At 34.1% G+C, this 18486-nt stretch overlaps 1 protein-coding gene across 1 annotated transcript in view; it reads left to right on the top strand.

The window, feature by feature from the left end:
* Positions 1 to 13352, top strand: part of LOC145634751 (nudix hydrolase 3-like) — an 83955-nt gene extending 70603 nt beyond the window's left edge. The window contains exon 22 of the transcript XR_014113527.1: positions 13281 to 13352. The gene's annotated coding sequence lies outside the window, so the exon portion shown is untranslated. The remainder of the gene's footprint in view (positions 1 to 13280) is intronic.
* Positions 13353 to 18486: the final 5134 nt, after the last annotated feature.

The raw sequence follows: 18486 nt of genomic DNA, 5'->3' as shown, positions 1-18486 counted from the left end.
GTGGATTGCTTTCAAGAGTTATATTCCAAGATGTGGATTGTCGATCGTAGCAAAGTTCTTATGAAAGATTGTTACGAAGCATTGGCAACTTTTTCCTAAAATTGGATTTTGGCAAATTTTCCGAGATACGGATTGTCGCTTCATCGTGGCAACATTTCCAAGGATGGATTGTTACGTGGCATTGACAACTTTCCCTAAATCGGATTGTCATACATCATACAAGAGTTGTGTTGGCAACTATTCCCAAATAAAAGAGGATTATCGACATACTGGCAGCAAAGCCCCGACGTACTGGCATGACAACATTAAGGATTAAAAAGCAGTGATCTTTTCGAAGACTATCACAGTGGAAATTGGAACATATCAAAAAGAAGCTCTTTGTTCAGAGACAAGTGAACATCGAAACAGCAAGGTGGCGTTCCCTAGATTGTGGAGAGTTGTCACAAACAACTGAGGATTGTTTCAAGAGAAATAATCTTCGATGGTATTCCCTTGGACCTGGAATACTATCATAGCGGAGGAGGATCGTTTCAGGCGAAGAAATCTTCTAATTTGGAAGTTGTTACAGGCGTAGCGGTTTTCAAGTGGGATGACATTCTCTAGCTTGCAGAAGGTCATCAAAACAATCAGTTACTTTCAGAGACGTGTGCTCGACGGTTCAAGATACGCGTTTCTTAACTCTTTTATCTGTTTAACTAACGCTAGTTTTACAGGTATCGGCATTGCAAGAATGATTTAGGGTCGCACAACGTTCTGAATCATTCTTCGTCCTTATCGATACTTTGACTTTCTCTAGCTTGTAGAAGGTCATCAAAACAACAGTAAAGCGGCAGCAAATCGGTTACTTTCAGAGACGTGTGCTCGACGGTGCAAGATACGTGTTTCTTAACTCTTTTATCTGTTTAACTAACGCTAGTTTTGCAGATATCGGCGTTACAAGAGTGATTTAGGATCGCAGAACGTTCTGAATCATTCTCCGTCCCTATCGATACTTTGACTTTTGTTTTCGAAACTTGCGTTTCTCCAAACTCAGTCAAAGTGGGGGCTTCTGTAGACACCCATTTGTGTCTCCCCAAAACCAAACCCAGTGATGAGTACCTTTCACGTCGAATCATAATCGAATGAAGTGAAAGTGTGGAAAGTCTAGTGTTGCGGGAAGTTTTATTTTCTTTTTTCTTCTCTCTGTTTTTGAAAACTTATTTTTAAGAAAACATCCAATCCAGTTTGGTTGGTCCATGATATGGGTCCAATAGTGGTGTAGTTGGATGGGCCTTGCAAAGACTTTTCCAACGATATATTATAAGCCCAATTCCGATGAATATTGACGAAGTTATGGCCAATTTACTAAACTGGGCCCGGTTTGAGCTTTATATGCGGCCCAATGATCTTGGGGAGGGCCTAATATGATTTATCATTCCTAATGCAATTAGGAATGGTTTTAGTCTTCTAGATTCTTCTAGAAGGTTCTTTTCATTCCTAATTCAATTAGCATTGATAAATTGACTTTTGTTGACTTTTCAGAGTTTTAATCAAAATCAAATAGCATTTTCGAAGAAATTATATTATTTTATCCTCCAGTACGGTAAACTTATCGGATTTTCAAAAACGCGTTAAAATTAAGCTTGGCGTCTGACCCCAGGCCTTGGCGCCTGGAACCAGGCCTGGCGCCTGGCGCTAGTGTTGGTGCCTGGCGCCAGATAGCCAGGGTTGGCGCCAGCTCTGTTTCCTGAGCGTCAGACTCTGCTTTGTTAATTTATCTTTTTTGGCTGATTTTTCTCTATAAATATCGTATCAAAAACCCCGTTTTCATTCATCAACAATCATTCATTCATCAAGATTCACCAATTCTCACCATTCTTCAATAATCATTCATTCTTTAGCATTCTCTCTCTCATCCATGTCTTTCATTCTTTCTAAACTTTGTGTTTTAATACAAAATTCCGCATTCGCAAGATCTAGAAACACCTAGCCATATTCGAAGTTGTCTTCGCCCTAGACGTGAAAGGTTTAATTTCTGAGGGTTTGGTCCCAAATCTCTATTTCAATTATTTAATTTAATTGTTTGATTATTATTTTCCTTGAAGTTACTAACGTGTGTATTTTGTTATTAGAAAGAGGTACAAGGCATCAAAGTAAGTACTTTATTGGTTTTAATTGATATTATGATGTAGAAATCATGTTTACATTATTGTTATGATATTCCTAGTATCATGTCTAGGGTAATTTTAATATTAAATATGATTCCTACGATGCTTCCTATTCTCTTCCTAATGTTTATGATTGTTAGTATCATGTTAGGGCTAAAGATTTGATTTTTATTGCTTAGTGACATGCTAGGGTTTGTTATTAATCTTGTTAGTATCATGCTTAGGATCTTCCTATTATTATGCTTTAATGTTGATATGATTATTATGATTTATGATTAAGATTTTATGATTATAATTGTTATAATTTATGATTATTATTATTATTATTATTATTATTATTATTATTATTATTATTATTATTTTGATGATTATAATTTTATTGTCATGATTATAATTATTATTGATTATTATTATTGTTGCTTGATATGTATATTTATTGCTTGATCACGCCTTTTATGCATGCTTAAAGGGAATTTGTACTTGTAATCACGCTTAATAAGATAATTAATAATCTTGTTTAGGGTTAATTTTGATTATAATTCAAGTGATCGCCAATAATAGATTTATTTGTGCATTAAATTCAACCAACATAGATAAACAGGATTAGGGTTAATCCTATTGCTTGCATGTTAGTCAGAAAGCGCACATGAATACGAGCAGAATAAAGTAGAGGCCTATTATTAGGGCAGGTTCAATCTCTTTTAGGTTGGATTTCTACCATCATCCCCGAACCCTTATTTAGTTCTAGACCTTATGGAGTTGACGATCTCTTGGATCGTTAAGGGGTGTAACCTTCATCCTGTGAACGGTTTACAAGTTCCTAAAAAACTTGTTGGCGACTCTTTTGCTCTATCTTCTTCCCTTTTGGACGCCACCGTACTTTAGTGTATGATCACAGTGGGGTTCAAGCTAGTGGGATTAAGGCTTGAATTATTCCCTACACAGGGTAAAGTCGTATCCCCTAATCAAAAGTAATTCCTAAATCCTCTAACTAATGTACATAGGGAAGTAGGGTCGAATCCACAGAGAAACGGATCTTTCTATTTCTAATTAACTAATATAATCTAGATTATGAGGTGACTAATATTTATATTTGAAATAATAAACTAAACTACGGAGATCAAGAATAAGGAGAAAATAATATATAAAAGGATCTAGGGCATAGGTTCACCAATAAATAATATTCCAGGGTAGAATATAATAATCATTCATCAATGCTTACATTAATCAGATTATAAAGGGCTTTCGCTACGTATTATAATCACACAATTAATGTACCGGTATTAAACCTCATCTTTCGAATCTTGACCTAACCATTTATAAATTAACCTGCCTATTGAAACTAGACCTAAACATCAATTCTCATCTATCGAATCTCGAATCAATATTGTCAAATTCATGCATAAAAGATCAGGCCTAATCTAGTCACATAGCATTAAATCAATCAATAAGAAATTAATCTAGCATTGATAATCAACAACAATAAATTACTTCTTCATATTATTTATGGATCCCTATAAACCCTAGAAAGAAAACTACTCACACATATTAGAAACTAAACTAATCAAAGCAATAAAGCAAGACATGATTACAGGAATGAAATAAACAACTAAGATTAAGAGAAGAGAAATCATTACCAAAATAAATCTGGAATTAAGAATAGATTAAAAACAAAGGTTTAAGAGAAAGAAAATCTAAGAAAAAAATTAAGAGAGTCAAGAAAGAGTAAGAGAAAGAGAGAGAGAGTGAGAGAGAGATCCTAAAATCGTATTACGGAGGAGTATTTATACTCCGTGCAAATCCTAAACTAAAACAAACTTAAACGACAAAATTAACTTCTAATATTTACACCCGCCCGATCGGGCAAGGCACCGCCCGATCGGGCGCGCCTTTTTTCTCTTCAGGTAAACTCTCGCGCCCGGCCAGGCGCGTCACAAGGCACCGACCTTTGCTTCTCCCGCCCGGCCGGGCGCTCCTCCGGGCGCCAGCCTCTTTGGTCGGGCGGCTCTCTTGGGCCACTAACTGGACTATGATTGGGCTCCAATTCTTCGGGCCAATCTGGGTTTCCTCTTCCGGTCTTGAATACTCGGTCCAAATGCCCCGATATCACCTATACCGAGCCCTTAATCACCAGTTCGATGGCTCTAACCGGCCTTGGGCTATAAAATCTGGTCGTGCTTCTCCAATGTTCGTGATTGCTCCAAAATATCTCGAGAAAATACTTCAAAAGTGTAAATCCCTGCAAAAGTCAACCTAATCTACGAAAACACTAGAAAACACCAATTAGTAATAAAAGCGGCTCTAAAGAGCCAAAAACACTACTAATTATGACCAAGGGACGGGGGTAAAATACTATATAAAATAGACACATCAGTAGTATTTCTTCAATAAATCTGGCTATTCCAGATGAGGCTAAGCTTTTACATTTGAGATTAGGACACTTACCTTTTAGTAAGTTGAGTCATGTAGATTCAAAATTTTCTAATAAGGCTTGTACTGACAGCATTTGTCAAATCTATCCAAAGGCTAGACAAGTTAGAAAATCTTTTCCTAAGGAGAGTACTAAGAGTGTAAAGTGTTTTGATATTTTACATGTAGACACTTGGGGTCCATATAAACTCCAAACACATGATAAATGTTCTTACTTCTTGACTGTTGTTGATGATATGTCAAGACATACCTGGACATTTCTTATGAAGAATAAATCTGACTGTGTTGATATTTTGGAGTTTTAATTATATTAAGACTCAGTTTGGTATTGTTGTGAAGAGTTTTAGAATTGATAATGCAAAAGAGTTGTTTGAAGGGAGAATGTTATCAGTTTATGAGAAGTTTGGGATTTTTCATCAGAGAAGTTGAGTAGACACTCCTCAGCAAAATGGGGTAGTTGAGAGGAAACATAGACACTTATTAGAGACAGCTAAAGCTTTATTCTTTCAGTCTAAAGTTCCAGCAAAATATTGGGGTGAGTGTTTGCTTTCTGCAACTCACTTGATTAACAGGATGCCTTTGTCATGCCTTAGCTATGTCTCACCTTATGAAAAGGTTTATGGTTTTCCAGCTAACATTGACCATCTAAGGGTGTTTGGATGCCTGTGTTATGCTGCTACTTTGAAGAGTAACAGGACCAAGTTTGACCCTAGATCAGCCCCTTATGTATTGCTTGGTTATCTAACTAGACAGAAAGCATATAAGTTGTTGAATTTAGAAACAAACAAAATTTTTGTGTCTAGGGATGTCATCTTCCATGAGAGACATTTTCCTTTCCATATTACCTCTCCCACTCATAAACCAGATCTCATTTTTCTTCCAGCTGAAACTGCTTTCACTTTTGATATTGAGCCTAATATCCCAGAAATATTTGTCTTGTTCCCAGATTAGCATATCCCTTCTCAAATAGAAACCCCTCAAAACATCCAAACACAACCTATACCTACCACCCAAACACATTCCCCAAATCACTACTACAAAAAAGGGCTTAGAGAACGGTTAAAATGGGCTTTATAGAACGTCTTAGGAGCGTTCTTCTGCTAAGCGATGTGTAAAGTATAGAGAACGGGTCAAATAGGCGTTCTATGTACTGACAAATAGAGAACGGTTGTTAGTCACAACCGTTCTCTTTTCCCTTCTTAAATCGTAAAATAATGTAGGAAAACAAAACGGTTAGGCTACTTAACCGTTCTATATAATATTACAAAAGAGAACAGTCAAGTTAGATAATTGTTCTCTATTTTTCTTTTATTTTAAAAAAATAATAATATCCAATTTATATTGTTGCCAGATTTTTATACATGGAAGGAACTTTTGTTAAAATACTACTATACAATACAATGTAAAATACATACATAGTATTAGTAAATATACAATAAATTTATCTAATTAATAAAATACGGAGTATCATTACCAAGTATATCAAATAGAACTACAACTTTTACCCTCTCATCACAACTACCCTGAAAATTAAAAACCAATAAGCTGATGTACAAAAACTTGTATACTCAAACTTTTTTACTTATAACTTCAACAAATCTTTGTTACTCCGTACATTAAGCTCCTTCCGCTTCAAACAATTACTCCATATCACTTATGAACTCTTTGACTTCAAAATATCTGCAAATGCAAACAAAAGTGTTACTTCGTATATTAGATTAATATATCAACAATAAAAACACATTCCATATTCAATAAATTAAAGTTAGAAAATAATCAATTGAAAAAAAAAACACAAGAAGAGCAAGATACAAAGTTCAAACAATGTAATGTAAAACTTATATCCATGATATCATAATCCTAAGTCTTATCAAATAAAAGAAAAAGAATGAACTCGATCATCCTAAATTTATACTAACAAAAGCATATCCGTCCCCTAAAATCAACTAAAAATATATAAGTGGAACTTATTTGAACTCCAATCAGATAATCAGAAATCAAATAAAGTTAAACAAGTTATTTGATCTAAAAATATATAACCAAAATTATGGGAGCAATTGATTAAAAAAATAGATCTAGTATAAAAAAGAGGGAGAATTCGGACTAATTGAGTAATTGATACAGAGTATCATATATATCATAAAATACGCATCTTTAATTTCATAGGAGTTGCGGATTACATAGGAGAAGATATGACGGAGGAAATTATAAGAAAAAAAAATTCAGATCTTAACTTGTTTAATGGCCTGGTAATTGAATCTAATAATTGGAGTTACTATAACATGAATCAAATCGATAATGGCAATGCATCTCCATTTCGAAATCAATACATTGGGATACAATTAAATATACAACCATTAGTATACTTCATTCTAAAAAAAAAAAAAACTAACAGATACAAAAATTCTTCAGTTTAAAAATGTAAAAAAAAAAAAATACACCAATTGTTCAAAGAATTGACAAGATAGATCTAGGAAATGAACAAGAAGAACATACCATTTCCATCAATGATAAGAAATTCAGGAACAACACAAATTTCTGAAGATCGAACTTTAGACCACCGATTTTAATCACCATTAGTATTTTTTGGGTTTGTGAATATGATATAGGAAGTTGCAAACTTAATCTTTAGGAGTTAATGGCGGCTATAAAACAATGGGTGAAGACGTTGAGTTAGGTTTAAAGAAGAAAGGTTGTACGTGATTTATGAAAGAGCACAAGGCCCACCAACTTGAATTACATTGGAAAGTAGTACACAACGGTTATATAGTAAGGCGTTCTATACTCTTTCCTTTATAGAACGCCTGAACATGAAAGGCATTCTATATAGTTCTATGAAACGGTTATCCAACCTAACCGTTCTCTATCTTGCGTTTTCTATTCCACTTTTTGTAGTAGTGAATATTCCACCAGTTACAGCACCTAATCCACAAACACAAATCTAAACACAAACCCAAACACAAATCCAGCCTGACAGACAGTCTTCTAGACCTTCAAAAAAGCCAGCCTGGATGATTGACTATGTTTGTACAGTTGAGTATGCTCCCTCTCATTGGTGCAATGTCATAACATATGATGAGTTCCCTATACCCCTGAAGGCTTTTATTGCTCAAGTTTCTGGCATCACAAAACCAGCTACCTATTTTGAGGCAGCACAACACCCAGAATGGGTTCAGGCAATGAATAGAGAGTTAGAAGCTGTGTCTGCAAACAATACTTGGGTAGTTACAACTTTACCTAAAGATAAAAAGGATATAGGGTGCAAATGGGTTTTTAAAGTGAAGCTTAAAAAGGATGGAACACTAGAGAGATATAAAGCTAGGCTTGTGGCTAAAGGTTTTACATAAAAGTATGGTGTGGTTATGATGAGACTTTCTCACCAGTTGTGAAGATGGCTACCATAAGGTGTTTTCTAGCTGTTGCTGCTGGAAACCAATGGCCATTGTTTCAGTTAGACATAAACAATGCCTCTTTACATGGTTCACTTGATGAAGAAGTTTATATGAAGATGCCACAAGGGATTCCATATCCAGAGAATAAGGTGTGCAAACTTGTGAAATATATGTATGGGTTAAAGCAAGCAAGTAGACAGTGGTTTGCTAGGTTAACTTCAGAACTGCAGAAGAAGGGGTTTATTCAGAACAAGAATGATTATTCATTGTTCATTCTTAAGGAGGGAGGCCATATATGCATTGCTGCTGTTTTTGTTGATGACATAATCTTAACTGGGTCAAATCAAGATGTTTTGATTGATTTAAAGTCTCATTTACATGACACTTTCAGTATAAAAGATTTAGGAGAACTGCGCTACTTCCTGGGAATTGAGGTTTCAAGATTGTTTATTGGCATCATTCTGAGTCAGAGAAAATTCACTAAAGAGTTACTGGAGATTTGTGAAATGGATGTTTCAAGATAAGCAAAGACTCCTCTTCCTATTAGTGTGAAACTTTCAGCAACTGAAGGAGATATGTACCAAGATCCAGAACACTATAGAAGTCTAGTTGGTAAACTGAATTTTCTCACACACGCTAGGCCTGATATATCTTTTTTGCAGTCCAGATTCTCAGCCAGTTTATGCAATGTCCAAGGTTGGCACATGTTAAGGCTTTGCGGCATCTTTTGAGGTATGTGGCTGGAACAATTGGTCAAGGCTTATTTTTACAAGCTGCTAAACAAGTCACTCTTCAAGCTTATTCAGACTCAGATTGGGGAGCTTGTGTAGACATTAGAAGGTCTATTATTGGTTATCTGATGATGCTTGGAAACAGTCTCATTTCATGGAAATCTAAGAAACAATCAACTGTTTCTAAATCCTCAGCTGAAGCTGAGTACAGGGAAATGGTGTAACACCCCGTCCTTTCGGAACTGGAAGCGTTAGCGGAATTACGCTTGAATGGGAGGCTACTTAACTTCGATTAGAAAAGTCAAGCTTAACCTAGGTCTAAAAGTCAAATTTAACTTATTCACACATCCAAATTAAGTTGTTTAAGCTAAGCGCAAACTATGTGAACAAAAGAAAATAGCAAACAAACTTTAACATGGACAAATCAATTACATTCAAAAGCCAAGGGTAGAACAACCCTTATCGACCAAACTAGACTAAATTCAAAATAATTAAACAGTAAACTAACAACAAAGGCATACAAGCCTAAAAGTTAGGTTCTAAACTCTCAATCCCCATCCCATCGTCACAGATATCAAATAAACAAATGAAACTTGCAAATTATAACAACGTTCCACAATCAGTGGGGAGCAACTAGCAGTTCTCCCTCAAATCAGAAATAGAAGATCTTAGACTTAAATTAACAGAAAGAAACCATAACCACAATCAACTTGAAAACTCAAATGAAATCACTTAAAACCATTAAATCATACAAACAATGAAATATTTCAAAATAAACTTAAAACAGAAATATCAATATTAAATCACTCAATTTCAATCATAATAATATATAGACTTCAAATAAGTGATAATTTATTAGTTTAAACATTTCAAAACCAAAACCTTCAAAACAGTAGAACTGGCATGGAGGGAACGCTAGTGGCCTCGCAATCCACTTCCTAAGGTTTGTCAGGATGAACCCCCGGTCATCTCACAGAGACCGTGTCTAAGATTGGCCAACTCCCGGTTATGGGTAGATGCCTATAAGGTCTTACACACCCCCAGACAACAACAATTAACCCAGGTTGAGCTACCTAAGACTCGCAATCCAGGTAGTTAGCATGTTCATTAACCATCGGGAAGCAACTCGGCCTCACACCCGACTATGGCCCCACACACAATTCAAAAATCACTTAAAATAGATAATACATTATATTTCACTCAGAATTCTGCAGAGAAGCCAAAAATGGTCTTACACTCAATTCAAACTGCATAAGAAAATCATATTTCTTAAATTCAATTGAAACTCCCTTTCAAAACACACTTCAACTTAATAAAACACAAAAGGTATCGTCTGAGTTTGGGAATATAATTAATTATCGAAATTCAACAATTAAGTGCATTCACAAATCTTGGCGAAGTGATGCTAAAGACAGTGTTATCCTTCTCTAAAGCATTACGACGTCCACAATACAATTACAACCCACACATATTCAAACACACATAGAAATATTTCACTTTAGGGGTTTATAATACCCAAAAATTCAATCATCACCTATTTAAAAAATATAATTTCAAATAAATTGAAATACTTACGATAAAAAAAATTACATAAAATCATTTCATTAAACCAATTATCCAAACTATCATTTCATAAAACAACCAAAACGGGACAGCAACATACAAGTCTAATAATCATCATAAAAACCCAACCAAACATGCTTCAAATGCGAAATAAAAATTAGGGCATATACATACACTCATTAGGCATCATATAAAACCATTCTGGACTTAAAATTCAAGAGAGAACATGCCAAAATAAAATCATATTTACAGCAGCCCCTACACTAATGTACAGCAGTACCAATTATACCAATTCACCCAAAAACCCACCTTAAACATGAAACTAAGCTTAGCCCATTTTAGTACACACTCTAAAAACACAATCGGCCATATTAAACATGCATTTGTGCTTAGAAATCAAGGAATACACAATTGAAAATCACCATCCTTCACACGCCTAGCAGATTAGGGGCAGCAGCTATGTTGCACTAATTTAGGCACTTTAAACTATCTTAAATTATATAAAATCATGCTATATCAATTTAGGGAATATCCTAACATGATGCTAATTCAAATTAGGCAATAAAATCAATCAAGATAATTAATTTAAGACCTAAGAAGACATATTAAACATGCTGCGTGCCAGCAGTCCAAGATTTTAGAATATACATGCTCATTAAAAGATATAATTTTGCCTATAAACATGGAATTTCGCTATGATATAAACTCCTAAATAATCCTAACATGACAACCAATTGGTCACAAATATATGATATATACATGCTCATAAACTCAATCTAACATCACGTTCTTAATTCACGTTGGCAGCACAACTTGTCTCACAAAATCAGTCATTTGGAGGCCTTAAACACCTCCGAATTTTACCCATAATATATCAAATTGATCGTAAAACAATCCTCTACAGTAATATGAAATATAGTCATTGAAATTAAGGCTTAACCATGACCAGAAAGAACTACAGAAACAGCAGTCTCACACACACACATCAGTCACGTACATCATACTTGTAAGCCCCAAGATCATGTTATAACTTGATTAAAACACATCAAAAACATCATAAAACAATTAGGGATTGATAGTAAATCAAACTAGGCATGAAATTCATGTGTTAAACACATAAAATAAGGCCAAATCCATTCCGAAACCAAACATACTCACTACATACGAAAATTGAAACCATTCGTAACCCTAACATGATTTCTACCCATCAATTCAACCCTAAAACCTAGCATTTCTAATCTAAGGGAATAAAGGCTAGTTACCTTGATATATAGGCCACCAAAACCCAAAGAAAAGGACAGCAACACCGCACACAAACAGCAGCAACCACACGCACAACACCCACCCAAACAGTCTTGTTCCCTTGCCTCGTTTTTGCTTGTTCTAGAGGAGAGATAGAGCACGATTTTGGCAACGATTATGGCAGAAAGTTAAGCTTTGATTTCCCCTTGATTCCCACCTTGAATTCCACGAAAAAGATGGGGAGAAGAGGAGTGATTTGCTGCATCTTTTGGTGGAGAAAAAAAACTGATGTATTTTTGCCTTCTCTGTACGTGAAATGAGAAGAGGAAGAGAAAGGGTTTGGGTAGCAAATTAATAGGTTTTATTAGAATTAATGAAATTGAATATGGGGGGTTACATAGGTGGAATATGGGAAGCTTCTAAACCCTCAAAGATGCTGTGTAAAACAGCCTAGAATGGGCTCAAATGAGGCTCACAAAAAGGCCACACAAAGCTAGGATTCAAGGCTTCTCTTTTGGGCTTGACTGAATAATTAATTTACGCGTTAGAATGGGATAAGGAAGCTAATAAACAAGCATATCTTAATCTATTTAGTCATGGAAGTTGTAAGGCGAAACCCAACTAATAAACAAGGTCTAGTTGGCCCGAAACTAGACTAGGAAAGGAATGTAACGGGAGGCATTTTAAAACGTGTTCAAAAACGATAATATAGATTATATTATTGATATCTCAATAATAATAATGAAAATAACAATTTAAATCACAATACAAGAAACATTTATATATAGTTCATATGTACCAAAGAGCGATATAAAAGACGAAATGCGAAACCAATAATATTATTCATTTATAATGACCTAAATAATTAAAGGACATTATAATGAGTTTTATAAATATAGAATAAATAATAGTTTATAAACAATGTCAATTCGATAAACGAGTTGACAGAATCACCCAATACCACTTTACATATCGATATTGATACAATTGAACGTAAAACGTCTTAAAAACCCTAAAATCATTTTTATACATATAGAATTGACACTGTAGTCAAGGAATCACCCATGATGACCTATATCAATTTTAATAGGTTAAACATCTGAATTGACACTTAAACTTAAGGAATCACCCTTTAAAGCTAATCTCAATTCAGACAAGTCAAATACAGTTTGAAATGATTAAAACTCAAATATACCACATAATACCTTTCAAATATTTTGTCAAAATATTATAATTAGGGTCTTAAAAGCTTGGGATGACCCTTAAATCAAATAACGATTTTAATAATTAAATTATTAGCATTTTAATTTAGAAAAATAGAGTTTCAAACTAGAATTTAGGTTTAATAAGTTGAAATGCACACAAAATAGTGGTTCAAAAATACGGAGCGTTACAAATGGATGCTGCAGCCTCAGAGATTGTTTGGCTAGTGAGACTGTTGATTGATCTGGGAGTTACTAATCTCACACCAGTCAAGTTGAACTGTGATAATCAGTTAGCAATTCATTTGGCTAAGAATCCTGTTATGCATGAAAGGACAAAGCATATTGAAATTGATTGCCATTTTACCAGAGACAAGGTGTTGGAAGGATTGATTGGATTGTCTTATGTTCCTTCTGAAGGTCAGTTAGCTGACATTTTGACAAAGATTCTTCCTACTGATCAACTGTCCAAGCTATTGTCCAAGCTAGGCATGTCTCATTCACCCACACCTAGCTTGAGGTGGGGGGGTATTGATGATCATACTGATCAGGTTACTGATTCTGTTATGACAGAATGTGAGGCTGCACAAGTAAAGGAAGCTCGAGGAAAGCTGAAGCAATAAATGAGCTAAAGACTAAGCCTGCTGCTAAGCTTAGTTTCTAGAAGTTTCTAGTTTCTTCTAGATTTTGGTGTAACAGAATTCTGTTATTAGATTCCTTATGTCAGAATAGTTTGTTACAAGATATTTTCAGGTATTTTGTATAAATACTTGTTGTAGAATACAACTTGTAATACAGTTCATATTTTCTCTCAATGAATGAAATAGAAATATGATTTTGCTCTCTGTTTTTCATCATATTCAAAATCTCTTCAGATATGCAAAACTGGTATGGAATGAAAATTGCTCATACTATGTAGTACTCTCTTCGTTTCCTTTTGTTCTTTATATTTAGAATTATGTGCAGTTATTTAGGAAAGTTAATAAAGCAAATACATTCAATCATTTTTGTCAACATAATTCATTGAGAGATGGTAAAGGAAACTAATACTACCAAAAAATAATGAAAAAAAAAGTTGAAGATGAGACAAGAGAGAGAAAGTAATAATGAACATTGAAATAGTACCCATCCAATATAAATTTAGAAAAAGTACGCTATCTTATGTAAAATTGAGGGAAACATGAGATAATAAAAAATAAAGCAAGGGTAAAGTAGTCTAAATTTTACGTCTTAAAATAGAAAAATCTTAAATGTAAAGAATAGAGTTAAGGTAACATTTGGTGACCAAGTTTTCACCAATTTCACCTTTTGGTGATCAAGTTTTTTTGCTTGCAATTTGGTGATTGAGTCAACTTAACTCACCTGAATTTTATTTAACTCACCTTTATCCACACTAAAACTTAATCACCCTCAACATAAACTTAATCACCTGTCTAAATAACTTTGAAATTATTTGTCAAATCTGTTTTTTTTTTTTTCCCAAAACTAGTCGCTTGGAATTAATTAACAAAAATAAGTTTTTTTATTTCCTAACCAAAACAAAAGTTAAAAAAAAAACAACTCATATAAACACACAACAGCACCAGCTACACACACCCCTTAATTACCCACACCAATTCACAGCAGCCCATCCACCCAAATGCAACCAACATCTTACCGCCACTAACCAACTTTGCTCACCATAGCAGCCCAATACCGCCATCTCAAGCGTCCCTAAATCACCAATTCATACAACTGCAGCCACCAGCAGCTCCTGCGGCGACCTGCACCTTTCCAAACACATGCAAACACCAGCAACGACCAACGATCAAAGTAGCAACACCATAAGTCACCCACAAAGTAATACGTGAACCCCTAATTCGCCATTTTGGCTCACAAGCATTGGCAATTCGCAATTAATGCTCCACTCGAGGTCAAATAAGTTAGAACTTTTAGAGCAGTCGCTCTGTATGTAACCCCCCCGATTTACTAACCAATAATAAATAAGAATTAAAGGAAAAATAAACAACCTTTAAATAAAATTGCGGAAGCATACACCTAAAACGGAGGTATTACCGCCACACTCAACAACCTGTCAAGTGTTAAGGCTTACAAAATCCCAATAATTACAACTCAATAAACTAGGTGAGCTATTTATACAACTTTATAAAATTGTTATAGCATACTAATCGAAACACTTGAGCTCCTTTAGCTACAACCACTTGATCAACCTGTTTAGACAAACTTGACTGCTCACCATTAAGGACAAATTCCAAAATAGATCGTCGCAGGGCCACCATAAGGAAAAGACATGGCCGCAAACACAAGTAGCAAAACAAAATAACACACACGTCAGCAAAAGCTGAGTAATCACCACAAATCAGAATATAGAGTATAATATAATAATTAACATTACTAGATCAATTAAACAATGTAGTTCGAAAATACATTACACATTGTTCTCTGAAAATAACCTTTAACAACTCAACCTCAAATAATAGTACAAACCTTTACTCAATATATCCCATAAGTGTGCCATGCTCATTGTTCTATACCTAGCCTTGGACATGGGTAATTCGAATAACAAACCAACAAGTATAAAAACTTGAATACTCCCAATAACCAGAAAACACCTTGAACCAGACCACATACGGGCCAATTCCCACTGTAGGGGACCATAGAAAAAAACAAATAGTAAGATTGTACCTCATTCTTAACTCATGATTATCATCCTCTTACCAACATGCCAAGGACTAAGGTATATAACGCCAAGCCTCAAACCAAGAACAAAATAATAATTCTCAACCTTTTAATCTCGTAGATCGATCAAATAACCATTCACAAACAATCTCAACAATGACACATGTTCCCAAACAATATAACAATTCGATTAATAAATATCTCAACTCTTAGGGCAATAAAACTAGTTCTCAAAATTAATCAAATCTCAACCCAAAAACAATACTCTGCATTAGCAACCCTAAAACCTTGATAAAACAATACTCCCTATAACAACAACATTAATAACCATAGCATAAATAACACAATCAATTAATACGACACTCAAATCATATAATAATACAAAATATAATCAATACAACACAATAATCAGTGATTAAATAAACAACTCCAATGATCAAGATTTTCTATGATTACATATAATAATAATACGATTAAATTAAACAAACATCTCAAAAGAAGTTTGTGTGATTACACATAATAATTAATACAATCAAATTAATCAAACATCTCCAAATTGATAAAGTGTGATTACCTTTCAACAAGTTACAACCAAACCACAATATTCAAGGCAAGGTATATGGAGCGTCGCTGCAATCTGCGAGCTTTGACTATACAAATCAAATGGAGTTGTGAAAGATAAACTTTCATAAAGAATCAAGTTTGGGGTTGGATGATGGAGTTCACGCACAAAAGGGCTACGTACGTCAAACTCTTTTTTTTTTTTTTTTCTTTAATAAAATATCTTTTGAGAATTAAAGAATATTAATAGGGTTTACAATAGTTTATACACGTTTTGAATTGTATAGTGCTATTTAAACAAGATATAGTTTTAAAACTTTAAGAAATTTAAATAAAATTATTAGATTAAAAAAGTTATATAATAAATAAAAATAAATTTTTTTTATAAAATATATTATATAAAATCATAAAATATTCGGGTATTACAGTATTACGAAGTGGATGCTCTCAATTTGTTCAATTTTTAGAATCGAAGAATGAAGCTCGGAGCGGGTGCTCCAATGGGCTGCGCGACCGCTCCATCGTGGGCTTGTCTTTCTTAATTATCACATGATTTGCACGTGAATGGAGGTGCTCATTAATATCGGGCGGTCAAGATAGTTTGCTAATGATTGTTGATGATGATTAACGATGATCGATGATGCTGATGAATGGTGATGAAGATGGATGATTGCGATAATGAAAAGCAGAGCAGCCACGAACGAGAAAGTAGAGGAATTGGGCGTCATTGACTCATTTCAATAACTGACATATTTTGATTGAAGTAAAAATATTTGATTAAATCTACTAATTTCCCATAGGTTAACCTTAGGTGATTATGTTTTTAACCCTAAGTGACTAGGTTTTTGTCCCCCATTTAATTTTCCTCACTGGAAAAGTGTCTTCAATCACCAAATCGCAAGAAAAAAAAAAATTTGATCACCCAAAGGTGAAATTGGTGAAAAGTTGATAACCAAATGTTACCTTAACTCGTAAAGAATAAATAAGAACACCCAAAATGGAAACTTAAAAAATAAATGGGAACGGAGGGAGTACTACAGAGTAACTTGTCTTTTCATCATAGTGTGAGCCTTTGAGAGCCTTTTTTTATTTTTTATTTTTTATTTTTGAGGGAAAGCTAGCTAATACTACCTCCGTTAAATGTTATGTGCAACTTTGAGATATTATTTGTGAGATATAAAATATTCCAAAGTTGCACATAACATTTAACAGAGGTAGTATATTAATTTAGGGACAAATTGTCCAAAAGTACATACGGAGAGATATCACTAGGACAATGCCCCTCTCATACGTCTTCACCGTTATTTTGAGAGCTAATTAAAAAGTTTGAGGACGAACATTCGTTTTAGATGAGTAGATGTATGGGCCACAAACGACTACCACTACCCATTCTGACACCAGCAATTAATCCCGTTAGTCAGTAGTCAAATGAGAGTATTGCACTTTATTCTCATCTTTGGGTTATTAGGATTGATGTAGGTGGAGAGAAAAATACTTTTTTAATGGCTCAATTTATGCCCACAAAATCGAAGGGCAACTAGTAGGCTTATATAGGTTTAAGTAGGTATGGGCTATGCCACCATGGAAGTTTGTAGACTTGATTAAGAGTTGCCCGGCCCCACCCAAATTTTGAAAAAAAAAATAAAGTTTTGAAAAGCCCAAAACAACCTTTTTTAGTAAAAATTTGACCTGATTAGATTTTTGCCCGAAAAGCCCACTTTTTTTTTTGCCCAAAAATAGCAGGTTTGGGCGCAACTTTTTTGCTCCATAGTTGGGCCTGGCTACAAAACAATTTCATATAGCAATTCCATAGTTGGGCCTGGCTATAAAACAATTTCATATAGCAATTCCATAGTTGGGCCTGGCTACAAAATAACTACATGTAGATGGTTTGTAAAAAACATACAGTTATTTTGTAAAGAACATATAGCAATTTTGTAAAGAACATCCAATTTTATGGTTTTTTTTCTTAATTTTTTTTATTATTATTTTTTATATATCTAAATAATCTGTAATATTAATAAAGAACATGAAAAATTATGTCATGAACATTATTTATGTATATCCACCATAATTTTAAGACAAAATTCAAAAAATATTTCATAATAATAAGCACTGATCATTATATCACAAATAAAACTACATTGCATGCATTTACAATCAAAGAACATGGACGTATGTTCTTTTCACTCTTTGTTGGTGCAATATGTTCTTTTAAATTTTGGTATATGTTCATTACATTTTAACAGTATGTTCTTTTCACTATAGTAGTATGTTCTTTACACTTATATAATATGTTCTTTCCGCGAAATGGTTGTACGACGTACCCACACCTGTAGGAACCACACACTGCAATTTGTGGCCTTTTTTTTTTTTGTGGTGTTATAATCCAGTTTGTGACTTTTATGATCATTATTATTATATTTATTGTCTATTATATATTTAAAGGAGGGGAATTAAGGTCCTTTTAAGGGGGACACCACAGCCGACCCCTTTAGCTTATATAATAAAGATTTAAAAAAAAATCTTGCCTTATATT

Source organism: Chenopodium album, chromosome 6 (genome assembly GCF_948465745.1).
Source record: "Chenopodium album chromosome 6, dcCheAlbu1.1, whole genome shotgun sequence".
Taxonomy (NCBI): domain Eukaryota; kingdom Viridiplantae; phylum Streptophyta; class Magnoliopsida; order Caryophyllales; family Amaranthaceae; genus Chenopodium; species Chenopodium album.
Note: the sequence above shows the minus strand (reverse complement) of the source record. Positions and strands in the feature narration are given on the sequence as shown.